This window comes from Hyperolius riggenbachi, chromosome 7 (genome assembly GCF_040937935.1).
Source record: "Hyperolius riggenbachi isolate aHypRig1 chromosome 7, aHypRig1.pri, whole genome shotgun sequence".
NCBI lineage: Eukaryota > Metazoa > Chordata > Amphibia > Anura > Hyperoliidae > Hyperolius > Hyperolius riggenbachi.
Window position 1 is genome coordinate 320,950,633 of NC_090652.1, and position 25,719 is coordinate 320,976,351.

At 48.5% G+C, this 25,719-nt stretch overlaps 1 long non-coding RNA gene across 1 annotated transcript; it reads right to left on the minus strand.

The window, feature by feature from the left end:
* Positions 1 to 25,718, minus strand: LOC137525265 (uncharacterized). Its single transcript, XR_011022902.1, has 2 exons — positions 25,635 to 25,718; positions 1 to 35 (listed from the first exon to the last, which is right to left on the minus strand). It is a non-coding gene; the product is annotated as an uncharacterized lncRNA (long non-coding RNA).
* Between the last annotated feature and the right edge of the window lies 1 nt (position 25,719).

Consider the following 25,719-nt stretch of genomic DNA (forward strand, 5'->3'; position numbering starts at 1 on the left):
CACTCTTAGCCTCTTCCTTGGCTTTCCCCACATAACTGAAAAAACAAACAAATACAATTACTATAGGCATACAAGGCAAGCTTCATGATACATCATTAAACCAGATTAGCAAATAGTACAATTCCATAGAAATGCCTTGTACACGTTAGATGGGAGCTGCCTCTACTGAGAATGAACATGTGTACAGCAGGCACCGATCCCCTCCTATGAGTCAGCAAGAGATCAGATTGGCAAATTGCATGCTGAGGGCATTGTTGCCCTACTCCCCCTGCCAACTGTCATTGTACCTCCTCCTCATCAGCAGAACACTGTTAGCATAGACTTGAGAAGTGTCTGTACAGCATTGGGCCCCAAACTATTGCTCAAGCTCTGGTGCTTACAAGGGTTAAAGTGGACTCAAATTAAAAATACAAGATTTCAGAAATAAAATCTATTTTCTAAATTATAATATATAGCAGCCTTTTTTCAGCTGCATGATGACAAATATAAAATATTTTACATTTATTGGAGGAACCCCTCCCCTTCCTTTCAAATTGCCGGGAAAAAAATCTGGCAAACTGGTGGAGTAGATGGTGTCCGGCAATGGAGGAATTGCTAATGGCTGCCATCTGTATAACCCTAGTTATGAAAAGAGAAGGGTGAAAAGCATGCACTGAAATGATCATAGGTTTGAACAGGGCTGTGGAGTCGGTCCAAAAATCCACCGACTCCGACTCCTCAGTTTAGGATTCCACCGACTCCGACTCCACGACTCCGACTCCTCTAATTTGCATATTACAATTTTGTTGATTAAAAGTATGTAACATGAAATTCGTCTCTTAACTGCCAACGCTTAGGAATTTTACAAGACAACTGAAGTGAGAAGGATATGTAGACTACTATATTTATTCCCTTTAGACTAAAACTAGTCCTTGGTAAGAGTACTTGTAAAAGGTACAAACCGGAACAAAGAACATCTATCAGGCCCTAGGCAATATAAGTGTGGGTACATGTAAGAATGATGTGCAGGTACTCTGCAGGGGAATGAGAAGATTGTAAACAGACAACACCTCTGTGTTCAATGTGCACAGCATTCTCAGTGGATTCCCTGCAGCTCTGTGGGGAGTGCATATGTAGAGTATAGTACTACTGTGTAACAAAGTAAACCTGAGACAGATGAAATTAAAGTTTTATACATACCTGGGGCTTCCTCCAGCTGCCTTCAGGATAATCAGTCCCTCGTTGTCCTCCTCCACCACCTGGATCTTCTGCTATGAGTCCAGGTACTTGAGCCAGTCAGGCGTAGTGCGCATGCACACACTCCGCCGCCAGGAGCATACTACACCTGTGCAGCACTATTGCGCAGGTGCAGAATGTTCCTGGCTGTGGGAGCGGCATGCGGCCGGACAGCGCTGACTGGCTGAATTACCAGGACTCATAGCAGAAGATCCGGGTGGTGGAGGACAGCGAGGGACTGATTAGCCTGAAGGGGGCTGGAGGAAGCCCCAGGTATGTATAAAACTTTACTTTTCATCCGTCTCAGTTTCCCTTTAATTTGTAGTCACCAAACCAAATTTTAATAACACATCAAATTATTTGATTTCATCAGCAAAGGGAGTGCATACATTTGCATAAATCAGCATCAATGCGGAATTATTTCCATCTCATTGACCATCTCTATTAGTGACACAGCTACACATCAGGCTTTATTCTTACAGCATAGATGTTATTTAGTATATATAAGAGATTCCTGTGTACACATCATATATACAGTCACAAACAGATATGTATATCTGACCTTAAAAATACGGGGACTGCTTTATTGAAGCAGCACAAGTAACTAATTTTGATTGGTTTATTTCATTTTTGTGGACTAAGCACAGCTATTACTGTATATATACACATTATTTTTAATGACTATTATCTGAGAAATAGAACATTTTATCATATTTTCTATTTTAATTACAGTTACAAATTCATTAGGAGTCGGAGTCGGAGTCGGTGCATTTTTTCCCGACTCCGACTCCAGGCACCCAAAATTGCCCGACTCCACGACTCCGACTCCACGACTCCGACTCCACAGCCCTGGGTTTGAAGGAGTGTTTATTTATCTTTGAATGTGTCAGAGTGGTGCAACTAAATATTTTTAATTAAAAAAAAAAAAAATGTTTGGTTTGGGTCCGCTTTAAGGGAGAGGTTGCATGTCTACTTTTAGTTAAAGCATGCCCAGTAGAACATGTACAAGCACTTCCCTGTCGAGACACTAACATGGCCAGTAGCAGTCAGATGGTCCTGGGCCATGAAACTCATGCCCAACCTTCCCACAAAGTACAGTTGCTCCTGATGCCCTGCTCTAACCTCAACTACTTTACCACTGAAAAGGTGTTTCCCCTAATGGACCAAAGCAATTGTAAAATTCCAGTGTGCCTGCTATTCATTTGCCAATAACTTTCACTAATTATCACCTCTAAATGATCTCTACTTATCTTCACTACAAATTGGGCTCTTTGGGTGGTGCTCCTTACTCAGAATTATTGTAGGCCTTTTAACAGCAATTGTCGATTTAAAGTAAAACAAAAAAGTGACTAGATAAAACCCCCACACATTTTCCCATTTCTCCCAATTACAACTAGAGATGGCCCGAACGGCTCGCCGATGAACTTCCATGGTTCGCGATTGCGGCGAACCGGGAACTTTTCTGGAAGTTTGGTTCACCCGCATAGTGCACCATTAGGGTCAACTTTGACCCTCTAAACAGTCAGCAGGCACATTGTAGCCAATCAGGCTACACTCCCTCCTGGAGCCACTCCCACCCTTATAAAAGGCGGTGCGCCAGCCATTATACTCACTTGTGTGCCTGCAGTAAATAGAGAAGGGACAGCTGCTGCAGACAGAGCAGACTCATAGGGAAAGATTAGTTAGGCTCCTTACTGATTCTTATTGGGAAAAAAAAAAAATAAAATAAAATATATAGCACCCCACAACATCTCTTTGGAGAGCCAATCTATTTTTTTCCTGTGTGTCCCACTGACACTTGTGTTGCATAGACAGACTTGATAATTCATACTGTGTGTGTCAGGCAGCTGCACATTGTAATACCCAGTACTGCATATTCCTACCTACCTGTTCACAGTGCACCCACCTACGTGAGCGCACGCAGTGTCACTGTGCCTGTCTGTGTGTGACAGGTGCACATTGTAATACCCATCACTGCATATACCTACCTGTTGTGTTCAGTGCATCCACCTACGTGAGTGCACGCAGTGCGATATACCACTCCGTGCATACCTGTTAACTGCACATTGTATTAGTCAAGTCAGTGCATACCTTTCACTTCATTCTCTCCCCCCCCCCCCCCCCCAATATAGACAACGGACAAAAACAGGCAGAGGTAGACCCAGAGGAAGGCCACCCAGCAGGTCTGTGCAAGGTCGGGTTGATGTGATTTTGTGCGGCCCTCGACCAAAGTACAGTGCTCAGAAGAAGGCACGTCCTATCAACTCCCAAGATTGTCAGGACATGGTTGACTAACAGAGCACTTCATCTTCCACAGCCACCAGCACTACTACAAGCACCACATCCACTAGCATTTGACACTTCACAGAAGTTATTTGGTGGGGAATTAACCAATTCACAGCCATTGTTACAACCAGATGAAGGAGCTAAGCAATTTACACCACCTCATATGTCTGAGTTAGGCGGCGACACTATGGACGTAACATGTGAAGATGATGAAGTACCTGCTGTCGGTGCAGTTTGAGGCAAGCAAAGCTGGGCAGGATTATTGTGATGAGGACGATACGGATCCCAAGCATGTTCTCAATAGAGGAGATGAACAGGGGACAGTTCAGAGGGGGAGTCAGAGAGGAGTAGGAGACTAGTTGCTGAAAGCTTGTCAGAAACAGCTGGTGTCAGTATCCGGCGCCATGTATCGCCACCTATGGACAGCCAGCCAACATGCCCTTCAACGTCAGCTGCTGATGCCACCATAGTGCCATCACCCCAGGGGGGCTCAGCGGTTTGGAATTTTCTTCATGCGTCTGCAGCAGATCGGAGCAATGCCATCTGTTGTCTCTGCCTCCAAAAAAAGGCCAACACTCACGTAGGGAAAAGTGCCTTACGAAGGCACATGGAGAAAAAGGCACAAACTGCAATGGGAGGAGCACCTGAGCAGAAGCCACACAAAAGAAAAGCCACCCTCCTCTTCCTCCAAGTGCAGCATCTTCAGCCACCCTCCTCCACTCTGCCCTTGAGCGGTTCCTGCTCCTCTGCCCACAGCAGCCAGGTGTCCGTGATGGAAATCTTTGAGTGGAAGGAGCCAAATTTCTGCCAGTCACCCCCTTGTCCAGCGTCTGACAGCTGGCGTGGCAGAACTGTTAGCTCGCCAGCTGTTACCATACCAGCTGGTGGACTCTGAGGCCTTCTGTAAATTTGTGGCCATTGGGACACTGCAGTGGAAGATGCCAGGCCGCAATTATTTCTCTAAAAAGGTGATACCCAAACTGTACCGTGAAGTGGCAAGTGGTGTCATCCCTGGCACACAGCATTGGGACAAGGGTCCACCTGACCATGGATGCCTGGTCTGCCAAGCATGGTCAGGGCCGCTACATTACTTACACAGCCCATTGGGTCAACCTGGTGACCGATGGCAAGCAGGGAGTACATGGCTGTGCAGCGGACCAACTTGTGGCACCTCCACGGCTTGCAGACAGGCCTCCTGCTACATCCTCTTTGCTGTCATACTCCTCCTCCTTGGCTGAGTGGCAGTTCAACTCTACTTGTGCTGTGATCTCCTCTCCAGCTACACAGTCCCAGATTCCCAGGGCCTATACTGCATGCCAGGTATGATGGTGTCACGCCATGTTAGACAGGTCTTCTTACCTCAAAGCGGAGAGTCCCACTGGAGCAGCTCTCCTGGCTGCTCTTAACAGGTGGATCAGTGGCTGACCCTGCACCAGCTGGAGATCGGCAACGTGGTGTGTGACAACGGCAGCAATCTCATTTCAGCTTTGAATTTGGGAAAGCTGACACATGTACCCTGCATGGCACATGTGCTCAATCTAGTCATTCAAAGATTTGTGTCAAAGTATCCAGGCTTAGAGGAAGGCCTGAAACAGGCCAGGAAGTTGTGTGGGTATTTCAGGCGGTCTTACACAACCATGGCATGCTTTGGGGACATTCAGTGGGGAATCAACTTGCTGGTAAGACGCTTGATATTGGATAGCCCGACTCCCTGGAATTCGACCCTGGTCATGTTCTCTCGCCTGCTGGAACAGGAGAAAGCCATCACCCAGTACCTCTACAATTACAGTAGAAGGACACAATCTGGGGACATGGGGATGTTGTGGCCCAACCACTGGACACTGATGCGAAATGCATGCAGGCTCATGCAGCCGTTTGAGAAGGTAACCAACCTGCTAAGTTGCAGTGAAGGCACCATTAACGACTTGAGCCCGTACACTTACTTCCTGGAGCGTGCCGTGCATAGAGTGGTGGATCAAGCTGTGGAGGAGCATCAACAGTAACAGGAGGAAGAGTTGTGGGATCAATCAGCAGAACCAGATGTTTCCTCAACACCTGCGGCAGCACAGAGGGGGAAGGAGGAAGAAGAGTCAGATGAGGACTTTTTTTGTATAAAAGAGGAGGCAACGGAAGAACTGCAGCAGGTGTCATGCAGGGACCCCTGTATAAAAAAAGCTCAAGGGGAATGACCTGTACTGGGTGGCAACGCTACTAGACCCTCGGTATAAGCACTGTGGCAGAGATGTTTCCAAATCACTAGAAGACAGAAAGGATGCAGCAAGCTGGCAACTATGCTTTACAGTGCATTTAAGGGTGCTGTCACAGCACAACGGAATACAGGTGCCACTGCCAGTAATCTTCCTCCCCCCCTATGTCCACGCAGGCAAGGACAGGACGCTCTAGCGATCTCATGGTGATGTCGGACATGCGGACATTCTTTAGTCCAACGTCTCGCCTTAGCCCTTCCGGATCCACCCTCCACCAATGCCTCGACCGGCAGGTAGCCGACTACCTGACCTTAAGTGTGGATGGAGACACTGAGCAGCGATGAACCCCTGGACTACTGGGTGCGCAGGCTTGACCTGTGGCCAGAGCTGTCACAATTTGCCATCCAACTTCTGTCTTGCCCTGCCTCAAGCACCCTGTAAGAAAGGACCTTTAGCGGAGGCATTGTCACTAAGATAAGTCGCCTAAGTGTTCAGTACCTCACCTTTAGCAAAATGAATGAGGCATGGATCCCAGAGGGCTACTGCCTGCCCGAAGACTAAGTCAGTCCCCCACACACAGCAGCTCTGCCTGCACACCGTGTGACTACCTGCCCCAAGACTAAGTTGTCCCCACACAGCATCTCTGCCTGCAGGCCGCTTGACTGCCTTCTCTGCCACCACCAACTGGGTCCAGGACTCCAAGTGGATTCCTGAATTTTTAAGGCTGCTACCAAACACATTTTTTCTGCTGTACATGTCTGCCTAATTTTTCTGGCTGCACTGCAACAGCAAAACAAAAAGCACGTGCATGTGTCAATTCCCTTTCGTGATCGTTACCTTGCCGCGGTGAAGGGGCTTGCGTATCACAATGAAGCAATGACCGCCTGCTATATGAAAGTGTTGGGGGCACACCCAAGATAAGGTCGCTGCTTCATTGTGGACAGACCAAATTCGATCAGCTGGATAGTCACTACTGTTCTATCATTGCGCTACCTCAACCCAGCGACCATATGGGCTTGAAAACGCTATCGCCTGCACTCTCGCCAATGTGTGCACCAGTCCAGCACAGCCGTCACTACCCAAACAGCTGTTTGCGGTGCGTTACACAGAGTTTGGTCTGTCAGTGTGAAGCAGTACACTAATTACACTGCCTGATTGACGGACACGTTGTTTGAAAGCACTTTATGCCTCCAATTTAGCATGCAATGCGATTTCTACCCTTACAACGCTGCTGTGCGTCAAATCCAGATTTTTCCCTGGGACTTTTGGCGTGTATCCCACTCCGCCATGCCCCCCTCCAGGTGTTAGACCCCTTGAAAAATCTTTTCCACCACTTTTCTGGCCAGAATTAATGTTTGAAGTTTTGAAAGTTTGCCTGCCCATTGAAGTCTATGGCGGTTCACAAACTTTCAGACGCTCGCAAACCTAAAATTGGAGGTTCGAGCCATCTCTACAGCACAGAAGCCAAACCTGCATGGTAGAGAATGAAGAGATCAGCTGCTGTATTTCTATCACTTCACATTCCCTTTAACCCCTTCCCGACCACCTAAGGCATTGGGAAGGTGGCAGCACTAAAACCACCTAATGCCGAAAGGCATCAACTCCTGGGCCGGGTTTTATAGGAGATTGTGCGCATCCCTGCTTGAGTGACAGAGCTCCGCTATCAGTCTACTTACATTGTACAGCGCTGCGATCTACTGCAGCACTGTACTGGGGACAGCTGTGTCATAGGCTAATGCCTATGAGAGAGGATTGCCCTGATTGGCTGTCGGGGGGAGGGAGGGGAGTGATAATCCAGAAATCTAAAATACAAATAAAAAGAATGAAGTTCTGTTGGTGGGCATAAAGGAGCGCATTCACTTGTGTGCCAAGTGATACAGCTCTGCAGCAAGCCTATAAAGCTGCAGAGCATTAAATTGTAAAAATAGCCTGGTTACTAGTGGGTTGCAAGCCTATGGTCCTGAACTGGTTAAAGTAACACAAGCTGTAGTGATACCCTGTAACAGAGGAGGAGCAATTTATGTTTGAACCTATGGTTTTCAAGTGTCAAACACCAGATTGTAAGTGCGCTGGCGGCTGTGACAGCATCAAACCTACACGGTCAGTCACCTAAAGCAGCCAAACAAGGTTCCCACTCACTGCAAGTTGTGCAACTCCTTTAAAGGAAACCTATAATGACAAACAGTGTCACTTACCTGGGGCATCTGCCATCCCCCACAGCTCCCCTGTGCCATCTCTGAAGGATCCTTCAGTCCCTGCCAAGTTATCACAAGTGGATAGCCACTGTGCATGTGTGGTCCTGACCGTGACTGTCCTCATTTACACTCCTGTTGGTGGGAGAGTCCTGAGCAGGGGCAGTATGTGAAAGCCTCATACTGCAGCAGATGCTCTCAGCAAGGGGGAAGGGGGGGGGGGGGGGTGGGGGGACACGCAAACGAGGACATGCGCAGCCAGGGCCGCATAGGTGCAGTGGCCATCAATGTGCGAGAAACTTAGCCACAGCAGGGGGCCAGAGGCTGGTTTAGAAATGGCACAGGGAGGCTGACAGAAAGATGCCCCAGGTAGTAAGAAACTTGTCATTACAGGTATCCTTTAAAGCAATAGCAAAGACAATGGTACAATTTCCTTATTGACCCAAATCAGATACTTGCTGGCTAACAGTTCAATAATCAAATGTATGGGCAGATGGCAAGTTCAGCAAAGCAGGATGATTAGTAGCTCAGTGGGTTAGGCAGCACAGTCATATGCATAGTACCACCAACACTGCAGTTGTACCAGCCACAGAACTCCTCTCAGAGGCTCCTCCCCACCCCCACAGAGTTTCACCATTTGTTACTTAGAATACAAGGTGCAGTCTACACATGCTTAAAGCGGATGCAAACCAAACTTTTTTGTATTCAATATATTTAGTTGCACCACTGACATACAAAGATAAACCACTCCTTCAAACCTATGAGCATTTCAGTGCATGCTTTTCACCCTCTTTTCATAACTAGGGTTATACAGGTGGCAGCCATTACTTCTGAGCTTAGGAGGTTTTAGATCATGGGTGTGTTTGTCATCAGCTACCCTCCCTCACAGGGGCGGAGTCTGTGAAATCTCACACAAGCTGAGATCATCTCCCCTCTGACATCAGTAGCAGCCTGTGTTTTGTTTGTTTTTATCTCCTCCACCAGTCTGCTGGATTGTGTCCTGGCTAGGGTTGCAACGGTATGAAAATTCACGGTATGATAACAGTCAAAAAAAATACCGCGGCATGACGGTATACGATATTACACAATTATTCTCATTGCAATCACCCTTATAAAAAGCACCACATCAGCATCCTGCATATTTCCCCTGCTTCACTCAGCTAGTACAGGCTCAGGTACAGCTGCATACATCTCTGCTGCCTGAGCTTGCATGATCTGTGGCTGAAAATCTTCAGCTATCTGCAGTGCAACAGGTTATCTTTAAAAATGAGCTTATCTGCCGTGGTGGCAGTCAGGTTACAGGTGACACGCAGAGAGATCAAATTACAACATGTGCTTTCTTAGTTGGTGTACTTTCAAAATTAGCTTATCTGAGGTGGCAGTCAGCGGACACAGGGGAGAGATTAAATTACAATGTGTGCTGTGCTTTGTCACAGATGACAGGGCATTAGACAGGCTCTAAAACTCTTTAAAGAGAACCCGAGGCGCCATTTTTAAATCTTAAGACAGAGGCATGTCCTGTGCACAGTAACCTGCCTCTGTGTCATTGTGCTGCAGCTGCTTGCCCCTCCGGGAGGAAGCTAGCGGCGGGGGGAGCCTGTTGATGGATTGAAAAGCCGCAGGTAAATAGAAGGCTAGCGACAAGCAGATTGTCGTTAGCCTGGTGGTATTTTGCTGGGGGGATAGCAGAGCGCGGTTGGGGGGGGGGGGGAGGGAATCGGCTGCAGCACAATGACACAGACATACAGGACAAGTCTCTGTGTCCTATTAAGATTTGAAAATGCCACCAGGGCCGGATTTGTACTTTCCAGCGCCCTAGGCCGGCTGTCACCAACCGCCCCCCCCCTCCCCCATTCTGTCCAACTCTGACTAGTGTGAACGGGCCCCCCTCTGTTTTGCTGCTTTGCCCCGTTCAACAAAGAAGCAGTGCATGCTCTGTCCACTCCATGTAATTTTGCGCTCCTGCCTGCATGCACTGCAGTCAATAGTGTTCTGGGCTTGCATACTTGAGAAATGACGCTCATGTATGAGCACTCAGCAGCACTTGTCAAGTATGCATACCCATAACACTCCCTCGGCTCCTGTGCACATGCATACAGGAGGGCAAAATCACAAGGAGCCCCAGTGGACAGCGCTGCTTCTTTATCCTCTGTGCTACTTGCTGCCGTCAGAGTCACAAATAGGGGACAGTGTAGCACAATGCAGAGAAGCCCATCCAAACCAGAGAACAAGTAGGTAGAAGGATCCGACACTACACACACTGGCATACATGTAGTGTAATGCTAGGTACACATGATGCAATTTTCTGACAGATTTACTGTCAGGTCGATTATTTCCATCATGTCTGATCTAATTTCAATTTTCCGATCAATTTGCTGTTCACTTCTATGAAAAATCATTCAGAAAATTGATTGGAAAGCAGATCGGACATGTTGGAAATAGTCGATCTGACAGTAAAGCTGTCAGAAAATTGCATTGTGTGTACCCAGCATAAGCTCAGGTGTACTTTACACAGTGACAATTTAGCACTTAAGACAGATTTTAAAATCAGTCAGCAGAAAGTTTTGTAACAGAATAACACTTTTTATTGGCTAACCAAAAGAAAAACAGTCAGCCTTTGGTTAATGAGCCATCTTCAGACTTTGTTACTGTATACAAGATGTTAAGCACACAACTATATAAACAGTCAGCAGGAGATCCATTGATTGTTTTGTAAATATATATAAATGTAACACAGTTGTCATTCTGTTTCAAAACATCCTGCTTTCACTGATGGTCAACACAGTACTTTGCTGGCAAAAAAAAGCCAGGAAAGAGTTAAACTGTAGAAAGAATGTTGTTGGCATTCTCTAGGAGGAAAAAAAAAAGCCATAAATTCAACAGATCTGAGGTCTTTAACAGCACTGACCTAGTAATAAACCATCATCAGTCAGGGAGAGGGGAGAGCTGCTAATTCCTGCCCGTGAATGCGTGCTGCATGAGAAAAACTAATCGGAACTCAAGAGTTCTGCTACTTGAGACCATATATTTTTCTTCTCACAGCAGATTGTTTGTCCCCTCTCATCATACAGGTGACAGCAGATGCTGACTGCCATAACACACACTTTGCACAAGTAAGAGAGATGCAGGGATCTCTGGAATTCAGGCAGACCAGAGCAAAGCAGGAGTGGTGATTTACTTTGACATGTGACCTCTTATCTCTCCAAGTCCTGCGCCCTGCTAATTTTTATCGCCCTAGGCCATGGCCTCTGTGACCTTGCCAGAAATCCGGGCCTGAATGCCACCTCGGGTTCTCTTTAAATACATGCAGGGTCAGGGTGCAGAAATCTGTTCTCCTTCCGTCAGTCAGGTCACAAATGACACAGGAGAGATCAAATTATGTTCTGCTGTGCTCAGTCAGATGAGAGGGCAGGTTAAGTACATACAGGGTGCAGTTCTAGGGTGTGTGTAGATGATCACCTGTCATGTGGGGGGTTTCGGTAAACTGGGTATGGGAGAAGATTGCACTGAGTTGCACTGAGTGCTGCTGGATGAGAATGTAGTGCCACTGAAAGCTATAAGGTGGGGAGGGAGATCTCCCCCTGGGTGCTGTCGATGTGGGTAAGGGGTTCTTACTAGATGTCTCACACTGTGTGATGCTAGTGGACTGGGGGTAAACACTGGCTGCTGCTAATGGACAAGGGAGCCTCTTCCTTTTGGGTGATATGGGGAGGGGGTCTCACACTGTGATGCTGATGGGGAGGTTATGGTGGACAGGGGAATCTCAGACTATGGTAGGAGAGAAAAAAAAAAAAAATCTATCTATATACCTAGAGAGAGACCCAGGACTCTCCCCTCACAAGCACACATATAGAACAATATATAAGAATAAAGAGAGCTAAGTGCTTCCACTGGCTCTCACCAGACCACATTATGTCTGCAGTTTACACTGCAGCTGACTCCACAGACAGTATTCCATCCCTCTCCATGACCTGTATGCGACCCTCCACTATGCTATAAATCACAGCTCACCACACTGCTCAGTCCCACTGTCAGCTCCCCTTAGGACTCCAGCACGTGTTTCTTCACTGTGCTATCAATCAAAGCTCACCACACTGCTCCGTCCCGCTGTCAGCTCCATGTACAACTCCAGCACGTGTTTCTTCACTGTGCGATCAATCACAGTAGTGATGGGAATTCCGGCTCTTCTCGGAGAATCGGCTCTTCTGAATCGGCTCCCATTAAAGAGCCGGCTCTTACGGCTCTGAATCCGCTCTTCATTAAATATCACTAGACACCACTCAGAATCGGCGTAAAAGCCCCGCCCCGTCTCCATGACAACTCCAGACTGCTTCTCTGACTGGGCAATCCCTCCTGCTACTGCTCTGCTCCGCCCCATACACTCGTACAAGCTGCAAGAGGAGGACTACATCTCCCAGCATGCCTCAGCACCCTTTATTACACAGCAAATCAGAGCTGTGTGAGGCGGCTGAGGCATCGGCTCTTTCAAAACCGAGAACCAGCTCTTGTCGTTCACAGCAAAGAGCCGGCTCGTTCGCGAACGACCCATCACTAAATCACAGCCCGTCGCACTGCTCCGTCCCCGGTCCCCGCTTCAAGCTGCATGCCATGTAAACTAATTAACATTCCTGCTCAGCTGGTCAGTGATTGTGCACAGTCTCTGCATATCACGTCTCTACACAGCTCAGACAGCCATGAGCCTCTGCACTGTCTGCAGTTGCCAGCAAGCGCTATGGTCACGCCTCTTACCATGCGCTGAGCCAATGAGTGCACGAACTTGCTGCCTGGAAGTGCGATATCTCGTGTGCAGAGACAGCCGGGCACTTGGCGAACGAAGAGCGCAGCGGAAGTGGAAAAAAACCGGTATTTCGTGAATGTGCATGGTACGATTACCATGCACATTGAAACCGTGATATACCGTCATACCGGTATATCGCGGCAACCCTAGTCCTGGCAATATGAAAGGAAGGAAGGGGTTACTCCAATAAAATATTTTAGATTTGTCATCATGCAGCTGAAAAAGGCTGCCATTATAATTTAGAAAATAGATTTTATTTCTGAAATCCTATATTTTTAATTTGGGTCCACTTTAAGAGAGGGAACCCAAGGTGGGGTACATGGAGGCTGCCATATGTATTTTGTTGTAAACAATGCCAGTTGCCTGCCTGTTATTCTGGCATACAAAGTGCGAGTCCAAACCACTCACCCGTTATCCTTGGTCAGGTGATGCTGGTAGCAGCCAAATATGCATGGTGTGGCTTCACAAAGCTATGCCAGCAACAGACCTGCATTCTGCGTCGCCTATAGTGCTAAGCCAATGACGGATGAGACCATTCCCTTCCAAGAAACTATAAAAAAAAGAAAAAAGGGCCCCTGGGAGATATTTACCTAAGGAGTGGGAGCCTCTAGCTCTGATTAAGGCTTCATCCCATGGTAGTCTTGCTGGGCCCCTCCAAAGCCACAGCCAATAATCTGTCAGGCTGTGGCACAGTAGCGCCTGCAATATTTGCTTTCCCCCACTCCAGTGCAGTAGCGGTGCTCGGCTTGGAAATAACTGAACCCAACTTGTTCCTGCGCATTAGAGCAGATCCTACTGGGATTGGCCATTTCCACCTGAGCCCAAGCCAAGCAGAGTTACTGCACCAGTGCTGGAGCCACGAAGGGAAATATTACTTGGCCACCGTGGGAAGCCTCAATTGAATCTAGAGGCTTCCCCCTCCCGACGCAAGTAACCCCCCCCCCCCCCCCGGGCCCTTTTTTCAATACAGGTTTTCTTTAAAGTTTCACTGCAGAAGGGAGAGTGCTCCTGAATCAGGAGGTGTCCCTCACTGGGCCTGTGAGTGTTGCAGGCTCACCAGTCACACCAACACCTCTCCCTGTGTCTTTATGTATTTCTACAATGAGCACTTGTATCCCTTGACACCACCACATGTAGTAACAGTGTTATCACAGGATACTGACACTCGATGGTAACAATTTAAGAAAGAAGCCAGACACAGGAGAAGGCAAGCCAGCGTGACAGGTGAGTGTGCAGCCGTGACCATGGGCCCAGGGGGTACACATACTCTTGGGGGTGGGGCAGGGAGAAGCTGCGGAGACCCACCAGGAGGGTTGCCACGAAAGCAAACGCCATTTCCACTACACAACCTATGGAGGCCTTTCAACCAAAGTATTTCCAGCATGCCACACCAATGGTTTCTGTGGAAGTCGATATCTGTGAAATGCGGTGTTTATGATCAAATTGGCAGGGTATTGAAGGTGAAAATCATGGGCACCCTGTTTATACCAAAAAAGGGCCAGGGGTCATGTCATTTTAAGTCAATGGGCTCTATTCACAATAAGCAGTTCGGTAAAAGCATTTGGGACGGTAAAATACATCATGCAGTATTTTACACTTTTCCAAATTCACAAAAAAAAAGTTTCCACCCATGAGGCAGAAGTTTGGTAATTTACCGAACAAACATGCCTCAATTCATTAAGCCCTGGTCGGTATGTGTCACTTAGTGAGTGTGTGAGTGGTTTTCCAGACTGTGCAGCCTGCAGATACGGTTTCCGACCGTGGGTTTGACCAGCTCGAGAGGGGACGCTGCCTTAGTCGAGCTAACACAAGGCTGTAACCCCGCAAAACACTTCTCACTGCCACCACTAGCTGCTGCTAGACACTTCAACAATTCCCACTCTGCTGTCGAGTGGCCTGCATGCAGTGTGGCGCTTTTGTACTTGGGTCAGCTTTTGCGCTTTAGGCCAAATACGGGAACGCCACACACACACACACACACACGACAATCACAGTAGCAAGGCACAATCAGGCACTGAACTTTTAATGCAAATTACACTGCAGTCTCTTTCTCTAGGCTATGAGCTTTGGCTTAGTACAGCAGAAGTCAAGCTTATTAAATAAATATTTAATATTCCAAAAAGTGGAACAGCGCAGAATATATATAAAAATTACAAAGATAAAAGTTACAAAGATACACAAGAGAGAGTTTACATAACAATGGGGATAAACTTTACCAATACGAGGTCTAACTTGGTCGTGGGAGGGCACGAATTTCCGATTTGATCGGGATCATCTCTAGCTATGCGCTACCTCCAAGAGAAGATCTGTGACTGTCCCAGGCCGACTTATATAGTCCGCTTTGTAGCCGGGGGTACAGGTCCAGATACATCATAACACAGCCTGTCATCCCTTTAGATGTGCTGGAGCCACAAGGGGGAGCTCTTCTGTATGCTACAATACAAATATGCACATCTAAAGGGATGCCTGCACAATTGTCAGCTTCTTCTGCTTTGATACTTTTGGCCAATAAATGACATGCGGAAATCTTTGTGAATTGACATTTCCTGAGGTGATTACTGCACAAGTCTGTAATTGAGATCACTAGTCAGGAAAATTTGATTTTCTGTGCGGAGCCAAGTTTAGTGATTTGTAACTTGGGAAGGTGATCGGTAAAATCAGCTGGTTTCAGCAATACCGGATGTGGTAATGCTTTGTGAATAGAGCCCAATATAATGAAGAACTAATGGTTTCCAGCAAGACCCACAAAGCAGCCAAAATTTAAAATTCAACTGAAAACATTTCAGAACAAAAAAACAAAGACCTGCAAGCCATGGATCATCAATGGCATTCGTTTAACAGTCCTTGCACTAGTCAAATCAGAGGCAGCATACTGCACCTCAAATATATAGACACGCACCATCATGTCATCAGTTCATTATCACATACAAGTTTTGCCCACCATGTAAAGAGTGGAGTAAAAGGTGCCCGCAGATCAGACGATTTAAGAGCAAATTGACCGAGAGATCTCTTTCTGATCAGAGGGAGATCTGTTGGATGCTCGTACATCACAGGCCGATTCCCAATTAATTTCAACAGGATATCTCTTGAGATTTGGCATTGACCCCACATCCACCTCTGTCCCCTTAAAGGGGTTCTGTGGGGAGGGGTTGAAAAGTAAACTGACACTTACCTGGGGCTTCTACCAGTCTCTGCAGCTGTCATGTCCCGCACCATCCTCCAACGATCCGCTGTTCCTGTAATTCAGCATCTAATCCAGCTGCGGCTGTGCTCGCTCCCGCACGCATTATTGGGAGTATACGGTGCAGTACAAGAATACTATGTACTGTGCAGTAAGCTCCCAATGACATGCACAGGAGCGAGCACCATTTGTCTTACACGACTATCAGACTAGGACTGGCGCTAAGGTTTGTAGGAGGATGGCGCCGGACATGACAGCTGCAGGGGCGCGGTAGAAGCCCAAGGTATGTGTACATTTTCAACCCCCCACAGAACCCCTTCAATGTAAAAGGCACCCCCTTATATGCTTCACCATATTCACTGTGTGTACACACACACACACACACACACACACACACAGTCATGATGCGCACTGTTACTGTGTGCAGGGCTGCAGGCACATGTCTCTCCCGGGTGGCAACAAAACTAGCGTGCTTGCCTCAACAAGTGGGAGCCTCCCCTCAGGTTTCTGATTGGGCTGGTGAGGCTGGAGACAGGGGCGGAGCAACAGAAGAGTCCTCCAGTAGAGATGGGATGTCCAGATCTTTTCAATGATTCGGATGATTCGAATCAGATCATTGAAAAGATCTGGATCTTTGATCCAAATCTCGAATCATTTTACTAGGGAAGCATTCATGGGTGAAATGACTAGCAGGACAGGACTTTCCCTGCAGTGGACAGAGAAGGGCAGGGAGTGGACAGAGAAGGGAGAGCAGAAATGTTTTTTGCACAAATTGCCCACATGATAGATAGATATAATATTTCACCTATATGTTCATCTGTATACTTTAAATGATAGATAGCACTACACATGTCAGCATGGCTTACATGTAGCTGCTGCTGTATTGCATGCCATCAGAGAGCACTACAAGTGTCAGCATGGCTTACATGTAGTTGCTGATGTATCACAAGCCATCAGAGAGCACTACAAGTGTCAGCATGGTTCACTTGTAGCTGCTGTATTGCAAGCCATCAGATAGCACTACAAGTGTCAGCATGGCTTGCATGTAGCTGCTGCTGTATTGCCATTGCCCTGTCATTCTAGCCCAGCACGCTGTCTGCAAAGTTACTGAGCTGTGCTGAGCCAAAACATTCCCATGTGTTCACTATGCACAACTATGGAACAGACAGCCTAAAATGATCAGCACATTATAGCCAGTACGTGTGCTCTACACATATCTGGCAGTGGCACCCATGTCACCTCTCATCTACCTGTCCCTGCAAGGCTGGCTCCACTCCAAAAGAGCGATCCATCTCTGCTCTGCTTCCAGGACCCCGCTGCCCTGAGGGGAGGGGGGGGGGGGGGGGCAGCGGGGTCCTGGAAACAGATTGTCAGCAGATTTCCCTACAACATGCAACCAGATTGGGTATCATTCATAAAGGTGTTGTCGGTAATGAGACTCAGTGCGGAAAAACACTGCTGCCGGTATTTATACTTCTGTGTGGGCATTCATAGAAAAAGATACAATTGCGATAGGAGTGCGGAGATTTCCCGAACTAGGCTGGCGGTAGGCTTGCGGAAACAGGAGAAGCTGCGGAGTTGATAAATTTCTCCGTGTTCCGCTCTACTGCAGCTGCCTGGGAGGTCTGTGTCTCCATTAGCTTAACATTGTTATCGCCACATGAGAGAGGGCGGTATTCCCTGTCCTCATACCGCTTGCGGTAATCTTTATGAATTGACAGTTTGTTACATTTTTTATGATAATCACCACACGAGGCGGTGATTTATCGCTCTGCTCGGAAATGTCAGCTTCGCATGCGGAAAGAGCCTTTATGAATGGAGACTTTGCTAAGAGGTCGGTAAAGTGAGCTGTTTTCAGCATTTCCGCATGCCATTGTCGGCAGATTTCCCAACAATATGCAACCAGATTATTGGCAGATTTCCACACAATATGCAACCAGATTGGTGGCAGATTTCCACACATTGGGCTCTATTCTCAAAGACTTCCCGCATGCGGTAAAGTACATGCGGGAAGTTTGCACCCAAAATACCGTCAAGTTGGAATTCTCAAAATGTTACGCATTTTTTTTCCGCATGCGGAAAAAGTGTGGTAAAAGTGCGGGATTCAGGCGGAAAGATTTCCGCAAAAGTCGGTATTTTCCCGCAATAAAAAAGATAAATTCTCAAAAATGTTCAGGCGCATCATTTCGTCGTTAATTACAGGGCTGTGGAGTCGGAGTCGTGCAATTTTGGGTGCCTGGAGTCGGAGTCGGGTAAAAATGCACCGACTCCGACTCCTAATGAATTTGTAACTGTAATTAAAATAGAAAATATGATAAAATGTTCTATTTCTCAGATAAAAGTCATTAAAAATAATGTATATATACAGTATATATACAGTAATAGCTGTGCTTAGTCCACAAAAATGAAATAAACCAATCAAAATTAGTTACTTGTGCTGCTTCAATAAAGCAGTCCCCGTATTTTTAAGGTCAGATATACATATCTGATTGTGACTGTATATATGATGTGTACACAGGAATCTTATATATACTAAATAACATCTATGCTGTAAGAATAAAGCCTGATGTGTAGCTGTGTCACTAATAGAGATGGTCAATGAGATGGAAATAATTCTGCATTGATGCTGATTTATGCAAATGTATGCACTCCCTTTGCTCATGAAATCAAATAATTTGATATGTTATTAAAATTTGGTTTGGTGACTACAAATTAAAGGGTACCTGAGACAGATGAAAAATAAAGTTTTATACATACCTGGGGCTTCCTCCAGCCCCCTTCAGGCCAATCAGTCCCTCGCTGTCCTCCACCACCCGGATCTTCTGCTATGAGTCCTGGTAATTCAGCCAGTCAGCGCTGTCCGGCCGCATGCCGCTCCCACAGCCAGGAACATTCTGCACCTGCGCAATAGTGCTGCACAGGTGTAGTATGCTCCTGGCGGCGGAGTGTGTGCATGCGCACTACGCCCGACTGGCTCAAGTACATGGACTCATAGCAGAAGATCCAAGTAGTGGAGGAGGACAACAAGGGACTGATTATCCTGAAGGCGGCTGGAGGAAGCCCCAGGTATGTATAAAACTTTAATTTCATCTGTCTCAGGTTTACTTTGTTACACAGTAGTACTATACTCTACATATGCACTCCCCACAGAGCTGCAGGGAATCCACTGAGAATGCTGTTCACATTGAACACAGAGGTGTTGTCTGTCACCCATAAACCTTGTTCAGATTGTGCATGAAGAATGTGTAATAGAGGAAGAATCTCCTCATTCCCCTGCAGAGTACCTGCACCATCATTCTTACATGTACCCACACTTACATTGCCTAGGGCCTGATAGATGTTCTTTGTTCCGGTTTGTACCTTTTATAAGTACTCTTACCAAGGACTAGTTTTAGTCTAAAGGGAATAAATATAGCAGTCTCCATATCCTTCTCACTTCAGTTGTCTTGTAAAATTCCTAAGCGTTGGCAGTTAAGAGACGAATTTCATGTTACATACTTTTAATCAACAAAATTGTAATATGCAAATTAGAGGAGTCGGAGTCGAGGAGTCGGAGGAATCCTAAACTGAGGAGTCGGTGGATTTTTGGACCGACTCCACAGCCCTGGTTAATTACCTTTTTATCACCTACAAGTAGTAGGTGATATATTCTGCATCCCATTGACTTTAATGAAGTGTGGAGGCTTAAAGGGATACTGTAGGGGGGGGGGGGGGGGGGGGGGGTCGGGGGAAAATGAGCTGAACTTACCCGGGGCTTCTAATGGTCCCCCGCAGACATCCTGTGTTGGCGCAGCCACTCACCGATGCTCCAGCCCCACCTCCAGTTCACTTCTGGAATTTCTGACTTTAAAGTCAGAAAACCACTGCGCCTGCGTTGCCGTATCCTCGCTCCCGCCGATGTCACCAGGAGTGTATAGCAGAAGCCCAGTATGGTCTGTGTCTGCGCAGTATGCTCCTGGTGCCATCAGCGGGATCGAGGACACGGCAACGCAGGCAGAGTGGTTTTCTGACTTTAAAGTCAGAAATTCCAGAAGTGAACCGGAGGCATGGCCGGAACATTGGGGAGTGGCTGCGCCAACACAGGATGTCTGCGGGGGACCATTAGAAGCCCCGGGTAAGTTCAGCTCATTTTCCCCCGACCCCCCTACAGTATCCCTTTAAGGGCTGTGCTTGCTGGACTTTAACTTTTTTTTTTTTAAACACTTTTTCATGCGACCTTTTTACCGCATCATTCCCGCATAAATAATGGCTGTTTCCGCATCTTTTTTTCCCGCATGCAGCAAACATGCGGAAAATATTAGTGAATGTGGAAAAAATGCGGAGTTTACCGCTGGCGGGAATATAGCGGTAACATTTTGCGGAAAATTTGGCTCTTTGAGAATAGAGCCCAATATGCAACCAGATTGTCGGCAGATTTCCACACAATATGCAACCAGATTGTCGGCAGATTTCCACACAATATGCAACCAGATTGTCGGCAGATTTCCACACAATAGGCAACCAGATTGGCGGCAGATTTCCACACAAAATGCAGTATATGTAGTTAGGTATATAGTGGGCTAACATTTACCTGGAGGGAGGGTGGTTGGGCAGGCTGGTACACCATTTGCAGTGCAGGCACTGCACTGGGTGGGCAGTTAGGTAGCCAGGCTGGGCAGTTAGGTAGCCGGGGTGGGAGGCTGGGCAGTTAGGTAGCCGAGTAGTTAGTGGGGTAGGGTCCCGACTCCCATCGCCCCTGCCTCACCTGGGGTCCCCCCTCCTTCCATCAGCGGCGAGAGAGCGGCATATACAGGAAGCTCAGGCGGGGTAATCAGCCGCTAGAGGTTCAGCTGCCTCCGGGCTACGGTGTCTCCTCTCTGAATTGCTGCTCGCAATAAACCAGGAAGTGGTGCGAGCAGGAATATAGAGAGGAGACAGCGTAGCCCGGAGGCAGCTGGACCTATAGCGGCTGATTACCCCACCGGAGCTTCTTGTATATGCCGCACCTCCCGCCGCTGATGGAAGGAGGGGGGCCCCTAGGCAGTGCAGTTTCCAGGCTAAAATGCACCCAGGGCGAGGGTGTAAAAATTGCGCCCCCCCCCGAAGCAAGGTATGGGTGCCCGCAGTATAGGTTAGCCAGGTCTAGTTGCACTCAGTATTGATTCCCCCAGTATAGGTAGCCAGCTATAGGTCCCCCCAGTATAGGTGAGCCACTATAGTTGCCTCCGGTATAGGTTAGCCAGGTAGGTGCCTCCGGTATAGGTAGCCAGTATAGTTGCCCCCAGTATAGGTTAGGTAGGCAGGTGCCCCTGGTATAAGTTAGCTAGGTGGGTGCCTCTAATATAGGTAGCCAGAATAGTTGCCCCTAGCATAGGTTAGAAAGGTAGATGCCCCCAGTATAGGTAGGTGCCTCCAATATAGGTAGCCAGTATAGTTGTCCCCTGTATAGGTTAGATTAGGTAGCTGCCCCCTCAGTATAGGTTAGATTAGGTAGCTGCCCCCTCAGTATAGGTTAGATTAGGTAGCTGCCCCCTCAGTATAGGTTAGATTAGGTAGCTGCCCCCTCAGTATAGGTTAGATTAGGTAGCTGCCCCCTCAGTATAGGTTAGATTAGGTAGCTGCCCCCTCAGTATAGGTTAGATTAGGTAGCTGCCCCCTCAGTATAGGTTAGATTAGGTAGCTGCCCCCCCCCCCCCCCAGTATAGGTTAGATTAGGTAGCTGCCCCCCCCCCCAGTATAGCTTAGATTAGGTAGCTGCCCCCCCCCCAGTATAGGTTAGATTAGGTAGCTGCCCCCCCCCCAGTATAGGTTAGATTAGGTAGCTGCCCCCCCCCCCCCCAGTATAGGTTAGATTAGGTAGCTGCCCCCCCCAGTATAGGTTAGATTAGGTAGCTGCCCCCCCCCAGTATAGGTTAGATTAGGTAGCTGCCCCCCCCCCCCCCAGTATAGGTTAGATTAGGTAGCTGCCCCCTCAGTATAGGTTAGATTAGGTAGCTGCCCCCTCAGTATAGGTTAGATTAGGTAGCTGCCCCCTCAGTATAGGTTAGATTAGGTAGCTGCCCCCTCAGTATAGGTTAGATTAGGTAGCTGCCCCCCCCCCAGTATAGGTTAGATTAGGTAGCTGCCCCCCCCCCAGTATAGGTTAGATTAGGTAGCTGCCCCCCCCAGTATAGGTTAGATTAGGTAGCTGCCCCCCCCAGTATAGGTTAGATTAGGTAGCTGCCCCCCCCAGTATAGGTTAGATTGGGTAGCTGCCCCCCCAGTATAGGTTAGATTAGGTAGCTGCCCCCCAGTATAGGTTAGATTAGGTAGCTGCCCCCCCCAGTATAGGTTAGATTAGGCAGCTGCCCCCCCCCCCCCAGTATAGGTTAGATTAGGTAGCTGCCCCCCCCCCAGTATAGGTTAGATTAGGTAGCTGCCCCCCCCCAGTATAGGTTAGATTAGGTAGCTGCCCCCCCCCCCAGTATAGGTTAGATTAGGTAGCTGCCCCCCCCCCCAGTATAGGTTAGATTAGGTAGCTGCCCCCCCCAGTATAGGTTAGATTAGGTAGCTGCCCCCCCAGTATAGGTTAGATTAGGTAGCTGCCCCCCCAGTATAGGTTAGATTAGGTAGCTGCCCCCCCCCAGTATAGGTTAGATTAGGTAGCTGCCCCCCCCCAGTATAGGTTAGATTAGGTAGCTGCCCCCCCAGTATAGGTTAGATTAGGCAGCTGCCCCCCCCCCCAGTATAGGTTAGATTAGGTAGCTGCCCCCCCAGTATAGGTTAGATTAGGTAGCTGCCCCCCCAGTATAGGTTAGATTAGGTAGCTGCACCCCCCCCCTAGTATAGGTTAGATTAGGTAGCTGCCCCCTCAGTATAGGTTAGATTAGGTAGCTGCCCCCTCAGTATAGGTTAGATTAGGTAGCTGCCCCCTCAGTATAGGTTAGATTAGGTAGCTGCCCCCTCAGTATAGGTTAGATTAGGTAGCTGCCCCCTCAGTATAGGTTAGATTAGGTAGCTGCCCCCTCAGTATAGGTTAGATTAGGTAGCTGCCCCCTCAGTATAGGTTAGATTAGGTAGCTGCCCCCTCAGTATAGGTTAGATTAGGTAGCTGCCCCCTCAGTATAGGTTAGATTAGGTAGCTGCCCCCTCAGTATAGGTTAGATTAGTAGCTGCCCCCTCAGTATAGGTTAGATTAGGTAGCTGCCCCCTCAGTATAGGTTAGATTAGGTAGCTGCCCCCTCAGTATAGGTTAGATTAGGTAGCTGCCCCCTCAGTATAGGTTAGATTAGGTAGCTGCCCCCTCAGTATAGGTTAGATTAGGTAGCTGCCCCCTCAGTATAGGTTAGATTAGGTAGCTGCCCCCTCAGTATAGGTTAGATTAGGTAGCTGCCCCCTCAGTATAGGTTAGATTAGGTAGCTGCCCCCTCAGTATAGGTTAGATTAGGTAGCTGCCCCCTCAGTATAGGTTAGATTAGGTAGCTGCCCCCTCAGTATAGGTTAGATTAGGTAGCTGCCCCCTCAGTATAGGTTAGATTAGGTAGCTGCCCCCCCCCCCAGTATAGGTTAGATTAGGTAGCTGCCCCCCCCCCCCAGTATAGGTTAGATTAGGTAGCTGCCCCCCCCCCCCCAGTATAGGTTAGATTAGGTAGCTGCCCCCCCCCAGTATAGGTTAGATTAGGTAGCTGCCCCCCCCCAGTATAGGTTAGATTAGGTAGCTGCCCCCCCCCAGTATAGGTTAGATTAGGTAGCTGCCCCCCCCCCCAGTATAGGTTAGATTAGGTAGCTGCCCCCCCCCCCAGTATAGGTTAGATTAGGTAGCTGCCCCCCCCCCCCCCAGTATAGGTTAGATTAGGTAGCTGCCCCCCCCCCCCAGTATAGGTTAGATTAGGTAGCTGCCCCCTCAGTATAGGTTAGATTAGGTAGCTGCCCCCTCAGTATAGGTTAGATTAGGTAGCTGCCCCCTCAGTATAGGTTAGATTAGGTAGCTGCCCCCTCAGTATAGGTTAGATTAGGTAGCTGCCCCTCAGTATAGGTTAGATTAGGTAGCTGCCCCCTCAGTATAGGTTAGATTAGGTAGCTGCCCCCCTCAGTATAGGTTAGATTAGGTAGCTGCCCCCCTCAGTATAGGTTAGATTAGGTAGCTGCCCCCTCAGTATAGGTTAGATTAGGTAGCTGCCCCCTCAGTATAGGTTAGATTAGGTAGCTGCCCCCTCAGTATAGGTTAGATTAGGTAGCTGCCCCCTCAGTATAGGTTAGATTAGGTAGCTGCCCCCTCAGTATAGGTTAGATTAGGTAGCTGCCCCCCCAGTATAGGTTAGATTAGGTAGCTGCCCCCCCAGTATAGGTTAGATTAGGTAGCTGCCCCCCCCCCCAGTATAGGTTAGATTAGGTAGCTGCCCCCCCCCAGTATAGGTTAGATTAGGTAGCTGCCCCCCCCCAGTATAGGTTAGATTAGGTAGCTGCCCCCCCCCAGTATAGGTTAGATTAGGTAGCTGCCCCCCCCCCCAGTATAGGTTAGATTAGGTAGCTGCCCCCCCCCCCAGTATAGGTTAGATTAGGTAGCTGCCCCCCCCCCCCAGTATAGGTTAGATTAGGTAGCTGCCCCCCCCCCCAGTATAGGTTAGATTAGGTAGCTGCCCCCCCCCCAGTATAGGTTAGATTAGGTAGCTGCCCCCCCCCCCAGTATAGGTTAGATTAGGTAGCTGCCCCCCCCCCCCCCGTATAGGTTAGATTAGGTAGCTGCCCCCCCCCCCAGTATAGGTTAGATTAGGTAGCTGCCCCCCCCAGTATAGGTTAGATTAGGTAGCTGCCCCCCCCCCCAGTATAGGTTAGATTAGGTAGCTGCCCCCCCCCCAGTATAGGTTAGATTAGGTAGCTGCCCCCCCCCCAGTATAGGTTAGATTAGGTAGCTGCCCCCCCCCCAGTATAGGCTAGATTAGGTAGCTGCCCCCCCCAGTATAGGTTAGATTTGGTAGCTGCCCCCCCCAGGATAGGTTAGATTAGGTAGCTGCCCCCCCCCAGGATAGGTTAGATTGGTAGCTGCCCCCCCCGAGGATAGGTTAGATTGGTAGCTGCCCCCCCGAGGATAGGTTAGATAGGTAGCTGCCCCCCCGAGGATAGGTTAGATAGGTAGCTGCCCCCCGAGGATAGGTTACCCCCCCGAGGATAGGTTAGATAGGTAGCTGCCCCCCCCCCCCCCAGGATAGGTTAGATAGGTAGCTGCCCCCCCCGAGGATAGGTTAGATAGGTAGCTGCCCCCCAAGGATAGGTAACTGCCCCCAAGGATAGGTTAGCTGCCCCCTGAGGATAGGTTAGATTAGGTAGGTGCCCCCTCAGTATAGGTGAGATTAGGTAGCTGCCCCCCACTATAGGTTAGATAGGTAGGTACCCCCCACTATAGGTTAGATAGGTAGCTGACCCCCAGGATAGGTTAGGTAGGACACACACACACACACACACACACACACACACACACACACACACACACACACACACACACACACACACACACACACACACACACACACACACACACACACACACACACACACACACACACACACACACACACACACACACACACACACACACACACACACACACACACACACACACACACACACACACACACACACACACACACACACACACACGTCGGGCTGCCCTCCCCGGCTGCGGCTTCCCCTCCAAACAGCGCTCAGGGCGCCCGCAATATCTGACATTACACGCACCGGCTGCACTAGGGACGTTACCACCAGCTCGAGTACGTCACACATGCCCGCCCAGTCACTCACCGCTTGTAGCGAGTCACCAGCCCCGCTCTGCGGACTCCTCTCCTCTGCGCACATGCTGCCATATAGTGTTCCCTTCTGTTCTGCA